General features: G+C 44.6%; 1 protein-coding gene across 2 annotated transcripts in view; it reads left to right on the forward strand.

Annotated features, from left to right (window-relative positions):
- The window catches only part of CYP7B1 (cytochrome P450 family 7 subfamily B member 1), a 666,301-nt gene that overhangs the window by 211,589 nt on the left and 429,123 nt on the right, over positions 1–25,589 (forward strand). The window lies entirely within an intron of this gene.

Raw genomic sequence — 25,589 nt, forward strand, 5'->3', positions numbered from 1 at the left:
GTTAAAATCATTTTTTAATCAGGTTGTTCAGTTGTATATAATGTTGTCTTGGTTTATATAAAAGTAACAAAAATGCTAAACACTTTTTATTATAACTTTTCAGCATGATGCACAGCAGCCACAATGCTCTACAACATAGCCAAAAGGTCTGGCTAAACACACAAGGTCCCATAGGTGAGACCTATTGGCTATGCCAATGCTTGTTATTATTCTTTCTGCACCATCTTGCATCTTGGGTGGTGCGGGCCTTTGGAAAGGGATGTGCGGATGTAGCTTGTGCCTCACCTGAGTTAGTGTCATTTGTGGGCCTCAATCTGCTCCTGCATTATCCAGGAATAGTGGTGCTGGTGCCCTCTATGATGGTTCTGCCCTTCCAGGTGGGTGGCAATTGCTTGGGCTTTAATGAAAGGGGAGACTTCCTCTGCTGCTTCTTTATGCTCATTCCTATGGATCCCCCCTTTTGTGAGCATCTAGTTGGTCCTCTGGGTTTCTATAGGCCAGGAGTTGGTAACTTATGGCCAACTCATCAAAATTAACTGGCCTCTAGTAATGAAGTTCTGTATGGTTTAACTCACCATGGCCAGTATAAGTACTTTACTATAATCGATTCTTGGTGATGTAGGTGAGCGGCCAGATAGTTTTGCTTCAGCTGATATATGTTGTATTAATTTCAAAAGAGCAAGTAGTTCCCTCGCAGACCTATACCATTTGGCACATTAAGCAAACCCGAATACGCTCCTTTTGTACATTACAAAGTATTTAAAGAGAACTTTACTTTTACAAGAATGCCCTTTTCATACAGTGTATCATTTAAAATTCCCAGTAAAATTCAAATCATTTTAAACATTCCATGCATCCCCCGGGTCACACTGGGCGTTAAATCCACCTCGAGACAAGTTGCAGTTTATGCCTTCCCACTAGTCATAGATTCAAAGTGGCGTCAAAATATGTGTCACACAATATGGTTGAATCTCAACTACAATTTTAATGGCAGGAGGTGACAATATTTGTTTCCTACAGAAAAGAAATTTCAGCATTATTTGAAACCCCTTGTCTTTGAAAGTAGGCGTAAAGCTTTTTGTTAGGAAAACACATTTGAAAGGCCTTCTGTGCTACATCTTTGTAACTATGGATATAAGAACGTATAAGGTGAATGCCTGTAAGTTCTATCAGTGTTAACATTTATATAATCTCATTGATATGTACTCTTTCTGAACTTAATAACATCATTTAAGAATACAAAAGTTGACACAGCTGCCTCAAATTCCTGGCTCTGCTTCAATGTCCATCAAGCCAGCAGAGATGACAGGCCCCCTTCAGTGACAGCTGCAACCTCGCCTCGTCTGCTTCATTATGCTTAGGGGCTCCATGCTCCAGGTCTCCCATCCAGGGTCCTCCCCAGAGACAATCTCCCAATCAGGTTTCAGTATCTCTCATTTTCTGTCTAACCCTCCTTTCTTTTTAATATACTTGTGCTAAATGGTGGTGGCCCACACAGACTGTATTTGTGATTAAGCCATGTATACAATCTCTCCGTGACCCCTCATCTGACCTTCAGAACACTATGGTCTGATTTGCTTCACTCAGACGTTTTAACACCTGTCAGTAGAAGAAAAGCTGAGAAACATAGATCACCCAAGCATCAGGCCAGGAAGCTTTGGTTCATTGAAACCCAGCTATAAAATCCATCATTGGCCAGTCAGACTGCAACATGATTCGGCTCCGGGTACTGCGGATCCCCAGTGCATCAATTTGCCAGATTGTCCAATATGTCACGAAAAATGGGCATCAGTTCAGAGGTCGCCTGTGCCTGCTATGCACCTTTATAGAGGAGTCTGTCTTTTTTTAATTGCATATTTTAAATATGAGTGCTCTTCTGCAGTTTTATACCTGCCCTACTTTAGTGATCCTTTGGTAGCAATCACGGTTTATTTTAGTACTTTTCATTTTTGTATAAACTCTTAATTATCCATGAAATCTATGCAATGAACTGGCATTGTATAAAGCAGTTTGGAGAACAGCTTCACCTCTACGGCTAAGTGTGGGAGTGAAGGTCTAAGAAAGGCTTCACGTAATGTTTCAGATTGGCACAGAATGCTAACACTGTTTTTTGAACGAGGATATTAGAAAGACTTGAGCAGTTTTTTATGCTCCACATTCCTCCCCCTGGTGGCCAGAAAAGTTGTGCTTACCGGTTTTTGTTCTAACATTATGCTCCACTCCTTCTCAAGCCTTGTTTTTCCTTCTTTATCTGCACAACACATCTGTTTTTAATATGCTACAAAGTGTGACATCCAAAAGATGTTAACTATCTTGGCAACAGCTACTGCTGTGATGATACCAATTAGCATTCGAGAAATGTTTTTTTCTCGTTTTTCATTTCTCTTTAAAGCTACTGTACTAAAACGCGTCATCACAAGAGCTGCTTCAGAGCGGAAAAGATATGAAAGTCATTTCACTCGTTGCAAATCTTTATTCAAGAAAACATTTCAGCGCGAGATATTTTGTTTTGTCTGGAAGATCGAATGTTGTCCACAGAGTGAGTAGAGGTTATTTGGAATCAGGGACTGGTGTTAGGACATCTGCTTTCATATGGTACTTGACATGCGGTACCAGCAATTTGATGTCATCCTGTCCAAACTCGTACATCATTGGGAACCCACATCAGACTTCCTGATTCGTACTGACAAGTCACTGACACATTTGACGTGAAATCCTTGTATGGCAAAGGGCAAACAAAGGCTGCATATGTCAGCTGGAACACTCTCTTGTTGGCTGCGAGGGGTGAAATTGCTGACGCTTTTAGCGTATGAATGCCCCACTCACCAGGTTTCTGTTTATTTCAGATTTCTGCTCAGCTCTGTTGCATTTGTCTGACCCTGCTCACTGCCTTAAAAGCAACGCCCGTGCTTTGTTGTTGTGGTGACTATTTATCAAAGCGTTTACATCAGTCCTTCCTCAGTTATGAACTATCGCTTTAGTCTATGCATGCATTTCGTAGTTGTGAAGGTGTTGTTTACACTGCCAACATGTAGTGTTCTGGCCCCTTTGTGCAGCACTGAGCTCATACATAGTCACTCGGGCAGGGAGGGTGAGCGGGCTAACGGGGACCAGTCCTACCAGGTAATTCAGCGTCAATATCCATCCTCTGGAGATGAAGGGGGACTGACTGGTCTCGTGGTGGAGTGGGCTTCTGGTGAAAGCTTTCTGGCTTCAGCTTCTCACTCAATCTAACCAAATTGTTCTCTACTTTTTCATGGAACCAGATTCATATACACGCTTTAATACTAAACGTATTTAGGGCAGAGTTTGTTCATGGGACACATACTCTACTAGTTCTTTACAATTCTCTGCTAGTGTAAAAGATAGCAAATGAAATACATAAACAATTGTAGCTTTTCAATTCTGTCCAGTGGGACAGGAGAACAAAGGAGTAATGGGTCAATTGAAAGAGGAGAAGTAGGCTAAAGTGACCAACATGGGGCAAGAAATAACGTAATATTTCCATATGCAACAATTTGCTCTGACTTATTCCTGTGTTCCGGGAAAGCAATGTTGCTCAATATATGTGCATACTTTCAAATTTACCGTTTGTAGAGAACAGAGGCAAAACAGATGCCTCTCTACTTGGACAAGGCTAAGCAAGTCAGGGGTGAAGTTGAAAAAATCTTGTAGGCCAGGCTGCATTTGCTGGATCCTTACAGTTTTATCTCATTTTTTGCATTACGTTCTTCTTACAGAATGCGATAGACTGGCGACCTGGCAAAAGTGGGACCACAAAAATTCATGCGAGAGGATAAATAAAACAAAGAGATTTTTTTCTGAAAACTATATGTTAAAGTCAATAGGTTTTTGAAAGTGGACTATTATTATATTGCATTAGAGTCTGTATACTGGTATTTTGTTACATGGAATCTCATTGATTACCTTAGCAGTCAAGAGTTGTGGTGGTGTTTTAACCCACTGACAAAGATTTATTCTATGGTAATCGTTGCTACACCCGCTTAGGCGGTCCTCATGGGTTTAGTTGTATGCAAGACCCTTGTAATGAAATTAATTACTAAAAAACACATACATAAATATAAACACATAAAGGGCTTTGGGTCACCCCGCCTCTACCATTGGCCTGTTGTTCACATTTTACATCTGTGCTTAACAACAAACAGCATGGGGCAAAGCGTCAGACCACTTCAGCTATTCACTGTATTGCCTAGTGAGTGATGGGATTTTTCCTGCTCACATGTGCACATCTGGCTTAGAAGCAGTGCGCTTTAGTGCCACAGTTGGAGGACCATGCCTTTAAGCTTTCCCATTTTCTGAATTTAAGAGGTCACATCATTTTTTCTTTTTTTTTCTTTTAAATTTGCTGTCTTTTTTAGCATCCTGCAGTGCTACCAGGCCACGCGCTTGCCACTGATTTCATCTGTAGTGGGCTGCATCCCATGGAGCCACTGCTTACAGCACTAGTGACCATCTGTGAATGGTACTGTCCATAGTGCATCATTATTTTACCGTTCAATTATGGCTGCCACATTTAGAACAATTATGTTAGCCTTTGTGTACCAGATATCGGGATAGAACAGTGACACAATACGCACAACACCTTTCCAAGTTCACCGCCTAGTGCGATGTTCACTTAGCAGCCATTGAGGAATGTTATTGCGCATTGTTTAGCATTGTTTTAACACTCCAAGACACAAATTTCCTTTAAACATGGGTACCATATTGGAACTTTAAAACATTGTTACACTACATATTATGGCTGCCTTCTCTAATGACGTTTAATGTGGGCATAGGCCCACCCTGTTCAGGTGGTAACATGTTTCTTTTTCTAATTTTATTCTTTTTATGAATCACCCAAATGTTTGTTGGGTTTGTGTGCATGTTTTATTGGGGTTGGGTACAGGGGTGAATGCAAAAATGCATCAGTGAGTGGATGAATTGGTGCATGGGTCCAAGGATTAGTGACAGAATACGTTTATGGTGATTTATTGAGTGCCTGACTTGCAAGTGACTGACCTTAAGGTGACTAATTGGCAATGGCACTGCTTCTTAAAGTATGAGAGGGGAGAGTTGGATAAGAATCAAGAACATCTACAAGTGACTTAATCAAAGACACAGGACCTGGAAAATGAAATTCAGAGACACTAAAGACAATCTTGAGTCTGAAAAGGGAGAAGAGAAAAGAAGAAACTGAATGTTAGAAAGAATTGATTTAAAATGAAAAAAAATACTTTTCCTCTGCGGCTGAGACAGCCATGTAAGAAGCAAACCTCATAGGGTGATAACTCTTTCCAAGAGAAGGTAGTTTCTCTCCACACTCATGAACGCAGATCTTTGTAGAGGGAAGTGCGCGATAAGCTCCATCCCTTGGACGCTTCACAAAAGAGTGTGAGAAGCAGTCCTCGCAAACTGGAACAAAATATTTTTGATGGTAGATTACATGAAAAAGTGATGCTGAATCTCTCAGACAAGTGAAATAGAATATAAAATGGGCCATGGGTTTAGGGATTGAGAAGGGATACACATTTTTCTCTTCGAACAGGCATGCTCCACAGCATTATGCAGAGTTTAACCCCAATGTTATATGAACTCTGGCATTTATTTGAAAAATGATTGGATCATCCCATCGTGCCTAACTAATGGACCATTTACATGATTACCCTGGCTCATAAACCGAATATTTCTAAGGTACAAATTTGTGGTTTAAATGCTTCATCCCAATAGTAAAATGAATGTAATGCTTGAGACAATCTATATAACCCCAATGATTACGTCAGTGTATTCATGGCTTTAGTTTATATGTAAATGCAATGCCGTTCGTATCATATAGTGAGTCCAGACGGGTTTAAAAATCTGGCTGTGCCTTTGCCACCGGGAATGTGCAACGTGTTTCATAAATACCTGGGTGGCAGTGCCCTCTGAAGATAGGGAAGGGCTAATCCTGTACTGCATGTCTTGGCTTTTAAGAGGAAGGCCTGAAATAAATCAAGCGTATCCGACAATGTTTGGATTATTTACAGGTACACATTCCGTCTCAAGGGCTAAACATAAAAGAAGCGATGCCATTCAACAAGGGACATCTAAGTGAGTGAAATCGAAGCGTCTGGAGGTCGCCTTTCAGAGACGTCCATGAAAGGATAGGGACCACTTCTAGAAAGGCGCTCTGCCAGAATACAAAATAAACAGTGGAAGTGTGCACGCGTGTTTGTGGAGCAACAGGAACTGGAAAACACATTGTTCTTGTTGACAGTGTATTATTTTTTACAGAATGACAGATTTTGCACGTTAAGTAACACTAGCTCCATCTGAACTCAGAGCTTTATAGATTTTTCAGCCTTTCAGTTGCTTCTTGGGAAACCTAATGAGCTTTAGATTAGGCCTGCATGAAATTCGTGCATTTACCCTTGTGAAAAGTACATGAAATGCCAAAACAAAAATACCTGAAATGCATGACTAGTATTCTGCACTACTTTTTAAGTGTGAAATGCATCCTTACGTCCATTTTGGATGCGAGGTTGAATGCCACACAATTAAGCATAAACTTGAGCAAAACATGAACATCAGGTGCCATATTACCGAAGTGCCCCGGAGCGCACCGGGCATTATCGTACGCTTTGTGCGTCCCTGGGGCACTTTGGTATTATAGAAGAGGCCGCAGATGCTTGTGCGCCCCCTTCTGTAATACTGATAGCGCTGGCGCACATGAAGCACTAGCGCTATCATCATCCCTTTTTTTGCATGGGGGCACGGCCCCATGCAAATGAGGGAATCCTTTTGCCTTTGTGCCTGTGTTGTATTACAGACACAGGTGCAAAGGTAAAGAAACTGTCAGGAGGAGCCCTTTCGGAGCACCCCCTGATGGCAGCGCTCTGGAGGGGTAAAGGGGGGTCCTATGGAGGTGGGTGCAGTCACTCACTGCACCTGCCTGAGAGCAGGGGTTATTAAATGCAGGGATTACAAAAAATATCCAACTGTAATTAATTTTAAAGGAAAACGAGACAGCAATTTGGTGAGAGTTGTTGGATTGTGTCATATATTTGTACACTTGGGGAACGGTAACAGATTATTGAATTTACTCCAGATAGAGACTGTAATAATGATTTCAGTATACTTATTGAAATATCAGTGCTGGAACCCTCTATTTTTGTAATGTTTGTGTGAATGATGTGAATTGGAGATGAGCATTCAGTCACTTTTTTGTGTGATGAGGCTGTATCACACCACCACCTTGGGAAAGCCTGCAGATCTTTGCAGATGTCGGTGAGAATCCTTGCTATGCTGTATCTGTTTTGGAACTTAAGACATGGAATGAAATTCTAAACACGTCCTGAATGGTGTTTTTTACAGAGTTTCTGAAACAGTTTGGGATGCAGTGAGTCGAATGACAGAAGGTGTCATCCAGCTTACAATCATCAAAATGCAATGATCACCAGCGTCTGCTGTTTTGCGTTCATGGTCACCAATTTATTTTCTGTATTCAGATCCTAAGAAATGAATGTGTCCTAGGGAGTTCCCCAGGGCTCAAATCTATCTCATATCATGTTTAATCTCTACGTCCAGCCCTTGGGAGAGTTTATCCACTCATTCACCTTTGTTACCCTCTTCTATGCTGACGTCACATGTCTGTACTTACATTTGACAAAAAGTCTTCCAACTCCATCTGGAGGCCACAGGGGTGTCTGTGTAGAAACCATTGCTAGATGACCCCACACTTCCTCAAATTGATTGGGGTGAGAGGTTGGCCATTCTGATGGAGGAGAGGACTCATGTCTGTCTTCTGATGTATAGCTCTCACAACTAGGCCAGCCTCCATTGCTGGTTATGGTCACCAAAAAGGTAGGTGTTCTGTTTGATCAGGCTCTTTCCTTTTTGACTGTGACTGTGATTGGGAACTTGTCTCAGCCACTGGTGGTTTTTAACTTGTGGATGAATGGGTATGTCTCAAGGATGAGAGAGGATGTGGTTTCTGTGGGGGGCAAGGTGAGGGGATTGAATGTATTTTCGGTGTGATTGACTGAATTACGATTTCTAAGAATCATAAGAAGGGAAATCTAATAAATTGTGAATTCTTTTGAGACCAATGATTATAAAAAAGTATCGAGTCACAAAATACATATAAACCTGGTAAATAATACTTGCGGGTCAGTGGGTTTTCAGTTTAAAACAGAATTACACTGTACACATGTTATCAATAAATTGGACAAGAAACACTGCACATCCAAAAAAGTTAATTTCTTAAGAATGTATTTGTAAAGCGTCTACAAGATTATTTACATGCCCCTTTCCAAGACTAATGCCCCTCACTATCAATTAAATAGCCTTAAATGCTTGTAGTAAAGTCTATAAATCACTCTTGTGCACCCGCCTTATCTAGGAAATATCTGCATCTGCAGCAACACTCGAAGCACCATCACTTTGATGACTTCTTAGTCCTCATCATCTAGATTCCTGTGCGCCAGCAGACATTCTAACAATTTATAGTGCTAATGTTCGGTAGTTTTCAAGCACATTAAAGCTCTTGGTTAGTAATGTCGCTGAAATTACTGGCTAATCACGCTCTAAATACAGTGTGACATAATAGTACTAAAATTAGCTCATTTAAACTGACAGGATGTCATTGTAACTCCTATCCTCCAAGCATTGGAATATTTCCTTCCTTCAGTTTCGTGAATGTTTACCTGTAGAACAGCAGACACAATGCATTGCGTTTTTTACATGTGTCACCAAAAGATATTCATGGTGGTCATTGTCTATTTCTCGATGTGCAAAAACTGCAGCTGACACAATATGTGAAACAACTAAAAGTGGTTGTGGGATAGAATGTGTATTTGAATAGCACACATTTTAGCCTGAATGGTGTCTTGGCATTGAAATAACAGATGTTTATTGTTGCCCAACTTACTTGTACTCATTTTACCAACCTATGAAATATCAAAAGCTGAGTGTCTCCACCAGGATTCAAACCAGTAACCAGGATGTCAAACACAGATCCCTTTAGTGGGTGCTGTCACCAGATCCGACTGCTGAAATGATAAGCAATGATTAGACAATTGGTGGATTCTGTTTGGGGTGTCATGCTGTTAGTTGCCCACCTGACAAATATTGCCCTCAGCTGGAAGAGAGATCCTCCAACTCCATTCATTTAGGTGCATGAGAAATATATTGGGTTAATTATCCCTATTGTATGTGATACAGATACTTCAAGCCACCATGGAGTTCAGTGAACATCTAGAAAACTGCGGAGTGCCTTTATTGGTCACAGGGGTAAAAAGGTGTGAAAACAGTGTGTGAACCTGGTAAGGTATGCATTTCTGAAAAGTATGCAAACTTCTGGTGGCTTTGCTGTAGAGCTCCATTAGTTTTCCTAAAGACAGTAATCGATAAAATCAAAACTTTTATTAAATTTGGTAGGAAAATACCCTAAAAGGTTTGCTGTAAAGCAGAAATCTAGATAAGTAGGATGTACAAATGACATTTTTGAGCCAGAGAGACACTTCATACTGGCACCAATTGCACTCATACCAAAACACACCATACTAGCAACTATATGCAGCCATTCCATAAGAAGAAGATTGGTTTTGCTCATGGATCACATCCTTATGAACAGTAATGCGACGTCATAGCACAAATTGCACTTACTGTCCATTGTTATGTCCCTTTTGTGCCCAATCACACGCCTGCCACAAATATACTTCACCAGTTACCTAGAGAATATAACCTGGCACTCCAGACTTTACCACCACACACAATGAAAGTTACCCATCACTCCCACTGCCACTACCACTTGCAGCACAAGCACAACACTCAATAATGCAACACACTGCCTCTAGCATAAAATCACACTGCCACAAAACATAATGTCAGTCATCCAAAGTTATTCACACCGTCCAATCAACACCCAGCCATTTCACTTCTCCAACATTAACAGGATAGTTTTTCGCATCATACATATCATGATCACATAAGTGAAACAAACTTACATTGAAAATTAGCTCACATACTTACATCACTCATACTAAACCGTTAACTTACCTTTCAAGGAACGCTGGAAAAAACAAGCTCAAATAATAAATAAAAAACAATGAGCACCGCCACGAAAACGTCCTTTCTGAAGCAGTCTCCCTAGATTTCTTCTTCGAGAGGTATACATTGCATCATGGTGGGCAAATGGCAGGATTTGAAGGACATTGTGGACAGTTGTAGCCGGTCTGATTCTATTTCTTGCAAAAACTTGACACCTCCGGTAATGATGGTGCGTCGTCTCTGTTTGCAGGGAGAAGTGGCACCCAACTAACTGGGAGACACTCTTAAATAAGTGTGTACAGCTCCAGCTTCAACTTCTCAAAATCAAGAAAAGAAATCTTGTGCCCTGAAGCTATTGAGCAATATGGAACATATGCATTGAATATTGCCATTTGCCTCAAATGCACTGCCAATTTTGTATACGAAATTCAGGTCTTACATGCAGCAAGGTAAGGCTGAAGCATTAAGTCAGTCCTGCCCACCACACCCATATGTTTGTTTTATTCCAAAACACATTTGGGCTTCTGCAATTCTGTCATCTTACCATGAATGAACACTGGTGAAGTTGTCATGTCAATAATGGTGGTTAGGTGGAGGCCATCCCTGTGGTCAAAAGAGCTTAATGGCGAACAGTTCTTCACAATGCAAAGCACTTCACTACTATCTGTTCTACCTTCTCCTTTCCAGTTGTTCCTGATTGTAGCACAAGCAGGAGTATCCATAGAAAACAGCCTGTTAAAAAATCGAATTGCAGTGTTGAACTTGACAGGGTTCAAATGATGCCCATTTTTCAAAAGAGGTGGCACAAGATCCCATACAATTTTCTTTGTGGTCCCTAAGGACTCAGGGCAACCCTGGGTGAAATGCTGTAGTTCTTTCCTGTGTAGACGGGAAGGCTACAAGTGTAAACTGTAGCGCTTTCACAGTTGGTGCAGCTTAATAACCTACTGAAAACTTTTGATACTGATTAACTGCCTAAGCAGCAGCTGTCCTTTGAAAAAAAGCTAAGATTATTCCACAGTTATGTTCTGCCCAGGACCTAAGACTTCACTGAATTGCACTGCAAAGTGGTCTAACACTGGCTGACCTTAAAATAGGCTATCACCATCTGGGTGACCTCTGGGACGCGTCTGTCTGTTATCATTGAAGTGTAGGATGTGCTGCAAAAGCTAAACAGTCTCTACTCATGGTATCCACAACATTAAGAGGACACAGAAGGTTTGTACACAATCCCCATCAGGAGAGTTGGACTCCAAAACTTAAACTCAGGAACACTGGTTGAAGTTACTGATATGCTCTGGAATGGTGCAGTAGCCTGCCACTGTGGTGCGTCAAGTACCACTCGGCATGGAGGATGGTGTGAACAATCATTTCACCCAACCATTATCCATAAAGAGGTTGACATAATCAACAGAGATGAAATTGTCTGTGTTCACAGAACAACCACCAGCACCAGGGAATATAGGAAGAACTGTCTGCACTCTATCCGAAGCAGCCCAGCTCAAATTCTCCTGTGCCATTACTGCAACAGGCAAACCCCTAACCGAGAAGGGGTAAGCTAGAGGACCCCTTACCCTTCAGCATACACTTCACGTGCAACAGAACCACACCTTGGCTCTGCTGCATTAGATACTTGTTCATCACCACTTCAAACAGACGTATATGAGGATACCTCTCTGACACAAAACCACTGCTAGGGCCTTCTCTGAGCTCAACCTCAGATTCCTTTTTGGTGTCTGGGTCGTGCCTTAGCTGAAGTCTAGAACTGGAGTCAATGATCAACAGGGTCAGCTATTATTCTTCGAGATATAATTGTACTGTAAGGCAAAAACAACCCAAAAAAGAATTAAAAAAGGAAAAGCGTTGACTCAAAATACCTGAAAACTGAATTTTTAGGCTTCACCAAAGTTAAAAAAGAAGAGGTTGCAAAACATAAAAAACACAACAGTCCATACAGTACATTTGATTGTCTAAGGATGGTGATAGAAAGCAATCAAGGCAAACTGCAGGAGGTGGAAGAACAATTGAAAGGCATACAAAAAGATATAAAATCAGTGGCAAAACAACAGTATCATGAATTGAAAACATACAACCATATTAGGAGTGAGAGTACCCATCACAGCAGAGGGCCCTGGTGTCAAACCATCTACAGCACTAGAGATGTGTGTACCAAGGACATCATGGGATAGCACAATCACATTTCTGGTGGGAGGTCACTTTAGAGCAGAAGTCTCCAAGCTGAAATGTTGGCCCCTAACTGAAGCCTGAATTGATCTCAAGAGGGCGCCACACTTAGGCCAAGAGGGACATTTATAATGCCCTTGGGGAACAAAAACAAACATTATGATTAAAGGAGTGCTCTGTTTTTTAGTTGAGGAATGCAGAGTAGGAGGGAGCCTCTCTGTAACTGGCCATCAGCAATGTATTTTTTCACTGAGGTCCTGACTGGAAGTAGGTGCCAAAGTGAGTGGGGGTAGAGGACTCCAAATAATCCTCAAAATCCCTCATATACTTATGAAAAAGGATCATACTGTGGGGAAACTTACAGTTTTAGGAAGTACAAGCTCCCATTAACTGCTGGCAGTCATGTATTTGACTGCATTATTTTAACTGAACATATCTGCAATGTTTGAATTGCTAAAAGTGTTCAGAGCGGCCAATTTTATGAAATAATTCTGAGAAAATGTTTCTCATTTTGAGGGTGGGGAGGCGTGTGTTTTTTTACACGGGTTTGGGCGGGTGTGACATTAAAACGTTTGTAAGCCTTAGAGCATAATGGGTTGTACATTTAGTTATTTAAATGGGGGAAATATTGGATTATGTGCAGTCAGCAAATTAAAAAGATAAAAAATTGATTTCAGGGTACTTTGATTCCCCAACTTTTTAACACCAGAAACTAGAGTTCACACTCCCAACTCAAGACACCAGAAAACTGCACACCCATCACACATCACAAACTAGCATACTGCTGCTTACACCAAATTCACAAAATAAAGAACACACACTATGACGGATACTCACCATTCCACAAATTCACACACTATATTATGCACATCCAGCGCATAGCCTAAAACATTCTGCAGAAGGATGCTGAACTTGAAAGTCTCCAATCTGCCAATCATAAATAGATATGTAAACACACTACCCAATAACATCATCACTTATAGCCAGGCGCTACCAGCCTTTACAAACATGCACAATAACAATAACATTAAAAACGGCTACGACAACCAAGTGTTCCCAGACCCTAACAGAATAACTGGGTACAAAGCACATATAATGTTGTCATGCTCTGTATGACCAAGCAGTCTACCTCCTATAATGGGCAGCATGCTCTCAACCACACAAGGTAGCATGGTTCATCATTGGACAATTCCTCATCTGAAAAAATGTATATATGTCTGAGCTGGGCTCTCCACGGGCTCTTTTCAAACAAAATCAATACAACCTTGGTCAGTACAAGAAGGAGAGATTTCACGGGTGTGCCATATTATCATCCCATAAGCAAAGTAAGCCAGCAAGTAAAGCAATACAGCATAACTCACAAACACAAAATTCAACAAATATTTCTAGGCTTATGATTTTCCAAAATTATCAGTTCTCTACTGTGGAATTAGAGCAGGCACTACTCCCCCAACTAATTTGGAACATGTACACATCAAACACATGAAAGCAGACCTTCCAGAAAACAACACAAATAGATGTGTAGGTCTGGCCAGAGCAAAACAAAGGCCCATGGTGTCTAGTGAAAGTGCTAGGTGATCACAGGCCACTATTATCGCCTGGCATAAGGTCCAAGAGGAAAAAGGTATGTCGTGTCTCTCATTCTTCAGCCACTCCATTGTTTCCAAATCACACCCTCATTATTACAAAGTTGCAGTTTTTAAACTCCTGAAGAAGCCTTTCGATCATCTCATTGATCACCAGATCCACATTCTTTTTGCTCTAGAAAAAAACTGCGGCTACAGAAAACAAATGCCAATTGGTGGGGGCCAGGTCCTGCCCTTTGTGGCTGTGCTGCCACAATGTCATGTTTTATCATCACTGGTGTCTATTAAAAGTGCCAGGCAATCACATTGGCTGATGCTTTATACAACAGGAGAGGTCTGAGGCGCTGAGATGCTCAGGTTTCCAGCGAGGCCCCTTCTATGGTGCGATTCCCCACAAATGTCGCGAATTGAGTCTTTTCTGCCCCCTCCTTGCCCCCAAAAGAACCAGGAACTAATGTCCTGAGTGCCAGTGCAGCAGCTCATGCCGTCATGTCTGGGACGCTCTGATTGAAGTGATAAGGATCACCAAAGCTGCAAAAAGCAGCAGCTTTCCAGGTGCTGGCTGCATCGACCTGATCCCCCCCATCTGTGGTACCTGTTGGGTTCTGCTGTTGACGGGGAGGTCGTAGCGATAGAACCATAGGGTTTAAGCTTTCCCGTGTATAATAATCCACATTTGTAAAGCACGAACAATCACCGGTAAGGGTCTCTAGGCGCTGGGGGCCGTCGGGAAGGTTAAGCAAGCTATTGCCCAGAGTCACATGGTGCTGGGCTAATCTGCCGCCGGCGATCGAACTGAGATCCCCAGATTCCGGAGTCAGTCGCCCTGGCCGCGGCGCCACACCTCTTAGTATTGTACTAATATTAGTACCATTAAAGATATACAGCTGGACGTTATTCGTGTGATTACGATAATCACTGTCCGTGAGTAGTGTGAAAACAATATTAGTCTGTTTTTCTAACTCACCTCCTTTGATGGGAGTCATGGATTTGATGCAGACGATTGTAGTGGGGGTGGCAGAAGATGTCTACTGCTCTTGAGCGCTTGGGATTTGGCCAGTCATTTCAAGGCACGTGTTACAGATTCCCTGTTTTTGTAGTTCTTTCTGTTTAGATCACAGATATATTAATTGAGGACATCTCGCTGGCAGCACTCTCAAAAGTCGTTACATGCATCATGCTGGTCGTGAGCAACATGTTGTGGTTCAAATGATGTGAACTGCCCTGATTCTAATAGTCAGCCCTTCCCGCAAGGAAGCTGAGTCACTCCTTCTCAGATGGGGGACTCAGCTGAAGCTAGTTCTGACCATATTCTTGAGCTTTGAAATCCTCTTTTGGATTATTTTCGGGCCTTGATTTGATCCAATGTTCAGCTGACACTGTTGTTTCACTGCAGCCGGCTACATTTTGAGCTTGTGGCCCAGAATTGCCAGAGTACTTTTATAATCTAATTCTTAACCTGGCATGTAAGAACAATAGGCCCAATGTTATCCCCATTTTAAATTGGAGATGCACCAGGTAACTTTTTATTTGTCTAGTTTAGTAATCCTAGGATAGCGCACTCTCAATAAACGTTATAGAACAGTCACAATGTTCTACAGTGTGGCGAGTGAATGCATTACTTTTTCAAATGTATTTACATTGATGTGTCAGCTGTGCTATTTTCTATACTTAGCTTGGTGATCGAATATCCATATACCCCAAGGCATGAAAAGAATACAAGAACTTTACATGCATCGATATTGATTCACCAAACGGGCAGGGGTAGCTCAATTGACATCACACACTCTATGACTTCTGATGACATCACAGAGCTGACAACTTGCCCAACTCACCACTCAAAAGCCTCTACTGCTAAAGGGCACTGCACACAATCCAATACTGTCACTAAAAGCACCAACATATTCCAACAACAAAACTTTGTGATATGCATGTTGGCAAATGTGAAACTTGCAACTTTGGTTCCAAAATGAATGGTTAAAATGTATTCTCTATGGTAATATTTGGTTGTCAAACATCAGGTGAGCTCTGGTCTTGTTACCGCAAACATGATGCAGCAGTTAAGCATACCAGCATCATAGAAAGCTTATTAGAATGTAAAGGCATCTTACCTTAATATATATATATAAGAAACTTAGGTAGAATTTGCTGGTGAGAATACTCCATCAAAAAAGTGAAAATTACCCCATGCAACTAATTTAGAGCATCATTGGTATCCAACACAGTTTTGATAGAGTACCGGGTCCACCAAACTCTATATAAGGCCTACAGGAGGTCTCTTAGGGCCTAATTACGAGTCTGGCTGTCCGAGGACTGCCAGACTCATGGTGGCGAGCCAGTGGTGGTCCAGTCACCGCCTCTCCGGAGATCCGACCACCCGATTAGGACTTTGGCAGTCGGACTGCCAGTGCACCGCTGCAAATGCCAGGGAACCACGTTCCCTCACGCCCCTGCCACTGTCTGAGGGCTGCAATATGCTTGGTGGTGCCCTGAGGTACCGCCAACCATATTATGACTTTCCTCACTACCAGCGGTGTCATGGAGGTTCTTCCTCCATGTAACTGCTGGCAGTGGGAAGAATAAGGGGGCCACAGTGGTGCATGCAGGGGGGCACATGTTGTGCCCCCTTGTAGGTTTGCACACCCAGTTCCCCCACGGGAAGGAATGCACAACATGGTGCATTCCTTCCTGTGCAGGAATATGCACTGATGGTAACTCTGCAGTACTTTTTAAGGCTCACAATGAGCCTTTAATCAGAACAGCAGCAGAACTGCCAAGCCGCCCGCCTGCCCAACCACAAAATTACTTATAATCTGGCTGGCAGGTGGCAGCCACTCTTGGCGGTGCGGGGGCATGGCAGTGGCAGGCCACCTGCCCCACTCCTGCAATAGTCGTAATCAGGCCCATAGTCAAATATTGATTTACCCTATGAAATACAATGGTGGAGTATAGTCAAGTGTTGAAGGCCCATCCATCATGGCATGGAAACCGCTGCATCAAGGAATCATCAGTGAAGTGCCAAACTAGTACAAAGATTGCAAACTCGAAGGGGCAATTACTTTCTTAGGTCAATGTAGTGAAGCTTTCCGGGTCAGGAAATCAGCATATAGGTAGAACTTTTGAAACTGGCTCTATACTCTTATTTGTAATTCTGCGTAACGTACTGATGAATATCTTCGCAAGGGTGACTGGTATCAGTGGTGTGACCATCTTCAACCCTAGGTACTCCACCACCCACTTGAGACCACAGGGGAGGCAATCAATTACCAGGGGGGAAACTGTTTTGGGAAGAGAAACCGCTCCACTCCGAGAGAAGAGAGTCGAAGTATAAGAGTCCATTAACTTATCTAATATCATGGTTCTAAATGCATATTCTGATGTTTAGTAGCACCTACAATAAATTGGGTTAAAGGTTATCCTCCCTGACACTAGTACTTGCAGCTAATATTTAATGTACATGAATCTTCTCTCCTTTTGTCTACGGTACTCTGCTTCTCTGTGATTATGTATAATGGCTTTAAATGGACAGGCAAAAACTGTCGCTAGCATATTTAACATGTAACAATATACATGCATGCAAAAATATTAATAGCTGGAGTGGCCCATGCAGGTAAGAGCGGTGAGCAAGTGGGTGAGGATGGGGGTTGGAATCGACAGATGACGAAGAGGGAAAATTAATCTCGTCGTTATCTGTCAAGTCCCCATCCCAAAGCCCTTACCTGCACGGGCCACTCCTGATAAATAGTCTCTACTCGTATCAAAAAGAATATGGTGAGAAAAGGATGTGAGTCCTTGACCAAATGACAATTTAGCGGTTGCTCAGTGTTACCCTCACATCGAAGATAAGAACCTAACTCATCAGGACAACAATATTTTACTGCATTCAATGGATAAAATAGCAGCAACAGTCCAGTGTTATCTTGTGAAAAGAAAGTTAGAATAGCTGTCCAACACTTATGCTTTCTACATCCACTCAAGACCCTGTAATCCACTACTAGTGGAGTCCAAGAACCAATAGGGAACTCGAGCAAAGTTGAAAAGTACTGATTTCCTTGACAGCCCGGTGCAAATACCTCTCCCCAATCAAACATGGTCCGTGACTGGCTACCCTCCCCTCCCAGCTTCCCACACCACACCTTGAAGGATTGACATCAGCAGGTTATCTTTGGAAGGCGGGGGGTCAGGGACCCCCCGGCCGTATTTATTATACAAAAAACAATAAAGGATGAAATATCAACATTACATCAATATGTTAAGAAGCGAAAAAATCATCACATTAGATCTACAGTATTGAAGACAAATATCAAAGGCTAACCTTAACAAAAGTCTAATACAGCGTGTTTCCTATCCAAATCTAACATCCTGCCTGAATTTTGCATTCTAACATTTCTGGCCCGACAGCAAGGTCGCTAACCGGTGTCAAGTCCTACTAGCCAATGCCCTGACGGAATCACCCCCACGCCACTGCAGCCGCGGTATCAGCTGGGACCAGACTACAGTGCAGTCAGGGCACACCCTCCTTACCCACCCCGCTGCTGAGATGATCTCTTCCAGGAGGACCCTCCTACCCAGTCTAGCAAGTTAATTCCCCCCCAGATGAAGAATCTCCACCGCCGGTGGTGCTGCATGTTGGGCGACCAACTCCGCAAAGAATCCCTGAAACTGACTGAGGCAGAGACCCCCCTCCCAAAGAAGGAGATGGACCAACCTTTGTGCTCTAGCTCCCTTCTACCCTTGCCTGTAAAAAAGACATTTTTAGCACGATTAACATATGAATGACCAACAATCCAAACCCTGCCTGACCGCGTCCTGTGTTCCTGACTGTTCACGCCACGATGAGTCGCCGATGAATCCTGATGATGACCCGAAGCAAGCTCTCCGCCTGCGTCACAGAGCGAAGGAACTGCAAAACCAGAAAAACAACCCAATGTCAGCAAAACTCTAGGTACTTTACAACATGTGTACCCGCACATACCGTTTGTAGCAATTGGAATTGGGTGACCATCTCCCAATTCTTCTAACACTGTTCACATGCAGACCCCTTGTGATTGCCTCAGTGGCTGCGCCTATCCTAAAGGAGTGTGTGCCAAATTCCTTCGGGTCAAGGCCCACCCTGGCAATAGTCAACTCCATGACTCTTCTGAACTGGTATTTGGTTAAAGGGGTGCCGTCAGCGTGTAGTAGGAGCGACCCACCCAACAGTCCACCTCGCTGCCTGATGAAAGTCTCCACATGGTGTACCGGGCAGCAAGGATTAGCCCTCGCCCTGTGCAGTACCACAGTCTCCCCCCGCGACTCCTGATCAGTTTTTGATCTCAAAATTGTCACCCACAATGTGTCTCCCTGTATTGTTGTGTTCAGGAATTGGATACCCCCCTGCCTATCTGCCTTGGAGGCTGCCACCAACTCGCTCAGCCTCAACGCTCCATAAAAGGCTAATGTGAAAGCTGCTTTAAACAATTGTATCTCCCAGCCTGAGCTACAGACGTCATGCAATGCAGGCAGTAATGCCGTTAGCCTCCCCAAGCCTATTGGTTTCCTAGTGTCAGCCGTGCTGCACTGTAAGCGGCGCCAACCCCTCAGACCCTTCCGCACCGCAAAGCTGTTAGTTGGATCTTTTACTCCCTTTGCCTATGCGTAGAAGGAGACAGCTGCCCTATGCCTGTTAGCTGTGGCCACTGAGCGACCCTCCTGATGCAATCTACCCAGATAATCTGTAAAGCTATTCTCTAGAGCCCATTTGGATTCCCAGTGACGCCCCAAGAAAGTGCAATATGAACCAAACGCCCCTTCATACGCTGTCCTTGTCTTGGGGGCTAAGCTAGCAGCCACGAGGTCCTGTAGTTTGGGGCACCAATCTGCCAGAGCGCTGACGGGAAGTGTGTCGGTGTAGGCTCTGCTGATGGAAGATGTTCCCTGAATACCTGCAGTTTTTGGTGAGAGAGTGCATCAGCTGCATTATTAAGGACACCTGGTACATGTTTTGTCCGGAATACAACATTCAATTGCAAGCATCTCAACACAATCTCCTTCAAGAGGCGGAGTATGAACCTTCAGCGTGCCGCTTGCTGATTGATGCACTCCACCACCGTCATGTTGTCTGATCAGAATATCACTGATTTGTTACGCAGAAGTTCTGGCCAGACCATTAATGCAACCCAAATGGGGAACAGCTCCAGAAAACCAATGTTGGTTGTCAACTCACTGTACACCCATTCGTCCGGCCACCTGTGGGTGACCCACTTGTTTCCAAGGATGGCACCAAACCCAACACTCCCAGCAGCGTCAGTCCATAAACCTAACTCTGCTGAAGTAGTGGGGGGGCCGGACCACACATCCCTGCCATTGAAGTCCTCCAGGAATGCCATCCATATCTGCATGTCCTGGCGTACCTCAAGCGACAGTCTAGTGCGGTGGTGTTTTTCTCGCAGGCCCTTCATAGCCTGCGCAATTGAGCGAGAAAAGGGGCGAGCCATTGGTATCACCCTCAACGCCAAATTCAACTGGCCCACTGTTTCCTGAAGCTGTTGTAACGAGACCTTCTCTTTGGCCAGGCACGCGCGTAGTGCCGCCTTGAATTTAGACACCTTCTCCTTTGGGAGCCTGAAACAACCCTCAACAGAGTCTATTTCAATGCCCAGAAATTCTAAGCAAGTAGCTGGCCCCACTGTCTTCCCCGGCGCCAGCGGGACCCCAAAAGCCCGCATGAGCGCGCAAAATTCCTGCAATGCCCGTGCACACTTCTGGGACCCAGCCGCGCCCAGGAAGAGAAAGTCATCCAGGTAGTGCATGACCTGCTGATGCCCGGTTGCCTGCCTCATTACCCATTCCAAGAAGGAACTGAACATCTCGAAATAGGCACACGAGATCGAACAACCCATGGGCATGCATTTGTCCATGTAAAACTTCTCATCAAACTTGAACCCCAAAAGGTGGTGATCCCCCTGATGCACGGGGAGAAGACGAAATGCAGACTCTATGTCAGACTTGGCCATCAATGCCCCTGGACCCAGGCCCCTAAGCAACACCACCGCTTGGTCAAAAGAGGCATATTTTACACTGCAGACATTCTCATCTATAGCATCATTCAAGGATGCCCCCCTTGGGGCTGAGAGATTACGAATGAGTCTATATTCGCCTTTCTCTTTTTTAGGGACAACACCAAGTGGGGAACAAACAAAGTTGGGCACTGGCACCTCGTCAAAAGGTCCTGCCAACCTACCCAGACGTAATTCTTTTTCAATTTTTGCAGCCACTACCCCTGGGTTATGCTTTACAGACAGTTGGTTCCTGCACTCAGTCTTACCTGTGTACCCTCCTGCCGGTATCCTGAAACCCCAAGAAAATCCCTCCTGAAGTAATTTAGCCGCTGCGTGATCTGGGTATCTGTTCAGCCAGGGAATCATTGCCATGACATCAATGGGAGTGTGCGATACCAAGCCCTCCTCTAGTCTATTCAGGTTTCCTTCTCCCCCTGGAGCCCTGGTTGCCACCCTTAAATCTGCAGGAGGTCTTGGGGTGTGAGGGGTGCCCACACAAGGAACAGGCGTGTTTGAACTTACATGTGCCCGCTGCCCTAGTGCAGGACCGTTTGTTGAAATCCCAACATACGCCCTTTTTATCCCCCAACCCTTACCCTTTCCTGGTACCTCACTTCCTTGCGCAAGCCGAAAGGGCTGCTGCGGCTTGGCCGGGTATATTTTCTGTGAACCGGTTGCCCCCATCGCTGCTGCCCCACCAGATATCTGATTGTACCATGACAGGGAATCCACCACATCCCATGCTAGAGAGGGATTGAATTCCTTAGCTTTCCTGAATGAAATGTCATATTCCTTCCACCCATTCCCCACTTGTGTCTTGCTCCACAACGCAATCCTGCTCTGGTAGCAGGCCATTTCAGCTTGTAAATTGGGCGACCTTTCAGCTGTAATGGCACTAAACACGGAAACGGCCCTCATCCAGTTAACAAATGTCTCCTCAACTCTGAACTTAACCAACTCTGTTCTCTGGGCAACATCCATTCCTTTTGTGACTTGGCGTATTCAAGTTCCGTATTATCGAGCAGCAAGGAGAAAATGTTGATATATTTGCCCGCCCAGATCATCTCTTTCACAGCCTGAGACACATGTTGCCCCAAATTCTCCTTCCTTGAGGGCATAGCACCATCTTTAAGTAATGGCAAAGCCACCTCCTTACCACTGTCAATGCCTTGCGACGTAGGACCATCCTTCTGTGCCGTCTGCTCGCTGGCGGAACCTGTTAGGGGAGTAATTGGTGCCAATGGTGCTCCTTCCCCCGCCCTGGCCAACTTAATCATCTCAACCAGTTTCAAGGCTTCTGCTGAATGATCCTGAGAGGATGGCAATACCCCCCCCAACAACCAGGGTAAAACGGCGGCTATCTGGGATGCCAATTCCACCGGGACAACTTTATTCGGGGGGGTTGGGACCCCGACGAGGGCAATGTTCGCGGGGGTGGCAGGGGGAATGACCCCGAGTGGGGCAACCGGCAATGCTGGTATAAGAGGAGCTGGCCCTGCTGGTGCCATTGGGGGCATCACGGGAGCATCCTTAGGCACTCCCCCTGGCATACCCTCCCCCTCTTGTATTCTTGGGCATTGTGCGTGCAGTTTTCTTGGACTTGCCCCTCTTGGGAGGGGTGACAAAATCACCTCTAGGCTGTGGTGGGTTGACTACCCTTCTTGGCCTGCCTTGTGGGCCAGGAGGCCCATCCAACCTCTGATTAATTTCTGCCACACTCCTACCTAACTCACCCACCTTACCCAAGCGCCTATCGATTGCGGTCATCCTGCGCATCATAGCCTGCATCATTTGCTCCATGCGGGCACTCTTATTAACTCGTGCCCCCGGCATTCTCCACAATACTTAATGCTACTAATCCTAGCCAACCCAGGCAATTGTACCTTCTTTCAGATGGAGGATGTGAAGCTGGCCGTAAGCACCATGCAACTGTGACCGCAAAAAACACCAAGCTAGTCTTAGCGTGTGGGCGAGCGCCAACCCCTTGTAGGAAGGTCTCAAGCCCGGCGGCCCCCCAGAAGCAATGAAGTGCAGGCCCGCCTCACTCCCCTTACCACCGATGACCCGTGTGTCCTCAGCCCGTTGTTGTGTTCTGCGCCCGTGATCTGTTGTCTGCCACTGGAAAAAAGGTGCCACAGTCAAGCTTCCTACGAGGAAACAAACATTAATAGCGTGCAAAATGTTTTGAGGAATCAATCCCCATGCCTGGAAAATTTTTTGCAACCAAAAGCCCGTAACCAATCTAAAAAATTAGCCCAGTTTCACTGGCCACACGAAATTAGCTTCAAAACCAGCTTTAAAACAGCCAAAACAAGTACTTTATTATTGGTCTCCCCACCAGTGGCTGCCCAAATGTCTTGCAACCAAAAGCCCTTAACCAATCTCAAATTAGCCCAGTCTCACTGGCCCCACTAACTTAGCTTCAAACCCGGCTTTCAAACAGTCAAAAAAACAACTACTTTATTTTTGGTCTCCCCTCCAGTGGCTGCCCTGCTGAGTCCTGCTTCGCCACAGAACAGTATTCTATGCCTTGAAATACTGCTTCCACCCTGATACGCACAGGCTTAAACTGTTAACCCGCTACGTTTTGCTGCACAAAAACCCATTGCTAACGGGAGGTGCACCTTGTTTTGTCACGCAGAGCGGCACCGGAGCCCCTGCCCCTCCCGCAAATACCTTCGAGGCGCGTGCGCGTGCCTACAAACCACAGCCTACACCGAACCCATGTGGTCCCGTCCGTTCCGGCGCTCGTACCATCCTACTTGATCCGGATCAGCCGTACCTCGTCCACCGCCTGACGCCCGCACAACAAGTCCTGATAACTCCTCCACAACACCGCGCTCCTCGTCGCCGTCGGGTCTTATTCCTGCAAAATTAAAAGGGAAAATTAAACGCCCCGAGCGTGGGGGCACACGAGGTATGCGGGGAGCGAGCCAGGGGCAAGAGGGCACCCAGCTCGCTCCCCGGGCCTCTTAAGGGACTCTGCCCCCAAGGGGTCGCCGGCCCAGCCGGCCCGCCCCCGGCCAACCCGCCCCCCTGCCTCGGAAGCTGTACAGCTGCTTCCGGGTCACGGGGGAGGCATCAGCCTATCTGTGGTGGGGGCGCGCCGCGCGCGTCATAGACCCGTGACGCACCCCCACCACCGAGAGGCCGGGGGAAGGGGGGTCGCCGCACCACCATGTGGGCGGGAGGGCCGAGCGGCCCCCCCTTTACAGATTGTGGCTAAGTTCATATAGCAGACAAATTGCGTCTGCTGATTGGTGTGGGGCTTGGGCTTGTAATGCGACAATGCCCGAGGTTTCAAAGAGGTAATTAAGCTTCTTTTACCTGTGATCCTCACTTGATGCTATGCGGGCAGCAGAACTCAATGTGCTCAAGACTGGCAAAATGAAGGACTTATACACACCGGAGCCCGTTTTATACCCATAGTGAGTGTGAATAAAGAGGAGAGAACCTGATTTCACCACTTAATGTATCGTCCCTTGTAACAGCTTGAATCACCATGGCAGTCCGTGGATGAAAATCAGTATTTTATGTGTGTGTGTTTGTGTGTGTGTGCGCGTGCATGTCTATAAATATATATACAACTATATATATATATATATATATATATATATTTATATATATACAACTATGTATATAGTTTTATACATATATATAATTATATCCATTATCTACTGGCGGTCGCCAGTAGATAGTTATAGTTAGGACCGTGTTTCCATAGGAAATCCGCAACATTTTATTTGGAATAACTTTGGCGCTGATTGACGAATCCTCGCGAAATTCTCAAAATAGGTGGGGCGCTCCGCTCCGCTCCTTCCCTGAAAGTCTCAGGGGGATTCGTCAAGTGGGGGCTGAGAAACCTTTAGTCCGAGCTACAGCCCGAACGGCTGCACAGAATTACTTGAAATTTGGCAGAGAGGTAGCCCTCAGGTCAGGGATGTGCCTTTTGAAGGTCTCGTATAAATCTGTTCAGTATTTCCTGAGAAAATAGCATTTAAATCAATATATATATCTATAGGCGCGCTCCGAGCGCGTACCGTAAGCTTACCGTACGCGCACGCCGCAGTGCGCGAGCGCGATTCTGATTGGTTGTTAGATCTTAGTAAACATTCGAATCGGTCGAAACCAGGAAGTGTCGGCCGCCATTTTGTCTCTCGCAGTCTGAGGGGGTGAAAAACAAAGGTGGAGAACGTGAAAAGGGGGCAGGGTGGACAGTTCCTGACCCCCTAGCCTTTGTCAGGGGGTCCCCGAATGAGCGTAGCGTACATGCACGGCGTAAACGGAAAAATTCCGCGAACTTCGCGTAACGAGTCCGCGACTACGCGTACCGTGCGCGCACGGCAAAAAAATCTAAAAAAAAAAAAATACATAACTTAGCATTTAAAAAACCGTACAAATTCACTGAAAAAACCATAGGTTTCACACACGTTATAGTTAGGAATTAGCATTTAAAAAACCTTGCAAATTCACTTAAAAAAACATAGGTTTCACACATGTTATAGTTAGTAGGACATTTCCCTCGTCAAAAACCAATGAAATTCCCCCGTTATAGTTAGTGCAGGCAACTATAACTCACGCGACCGCAATCCTCTGCTGATGACGTCAGATATTACATCACTGATGACATATGTGTTTTTCTGAAAAAAAAATATTTGTAATATATGTATAGCTAAAAATTAATGGAAGAAGACATGGGTAAATAAGTGTCTAAATACAGTGATGTAATATCTGACGTCATCAGCAGAGGATT

This window comes from Triturus cristatus, chromosome 5_1 (genome assembly GCF_964204655.1).
Source record: "Triturus cristatus chromosome 5_1, aTriCri1.1, whole genome shotgun sequence".
Lineage (NCBI taxonomy): Eukaryota > Metazoa > Chordata > Amphibia > Caudata > Salamandridae > Triturus > Triturus cristatus.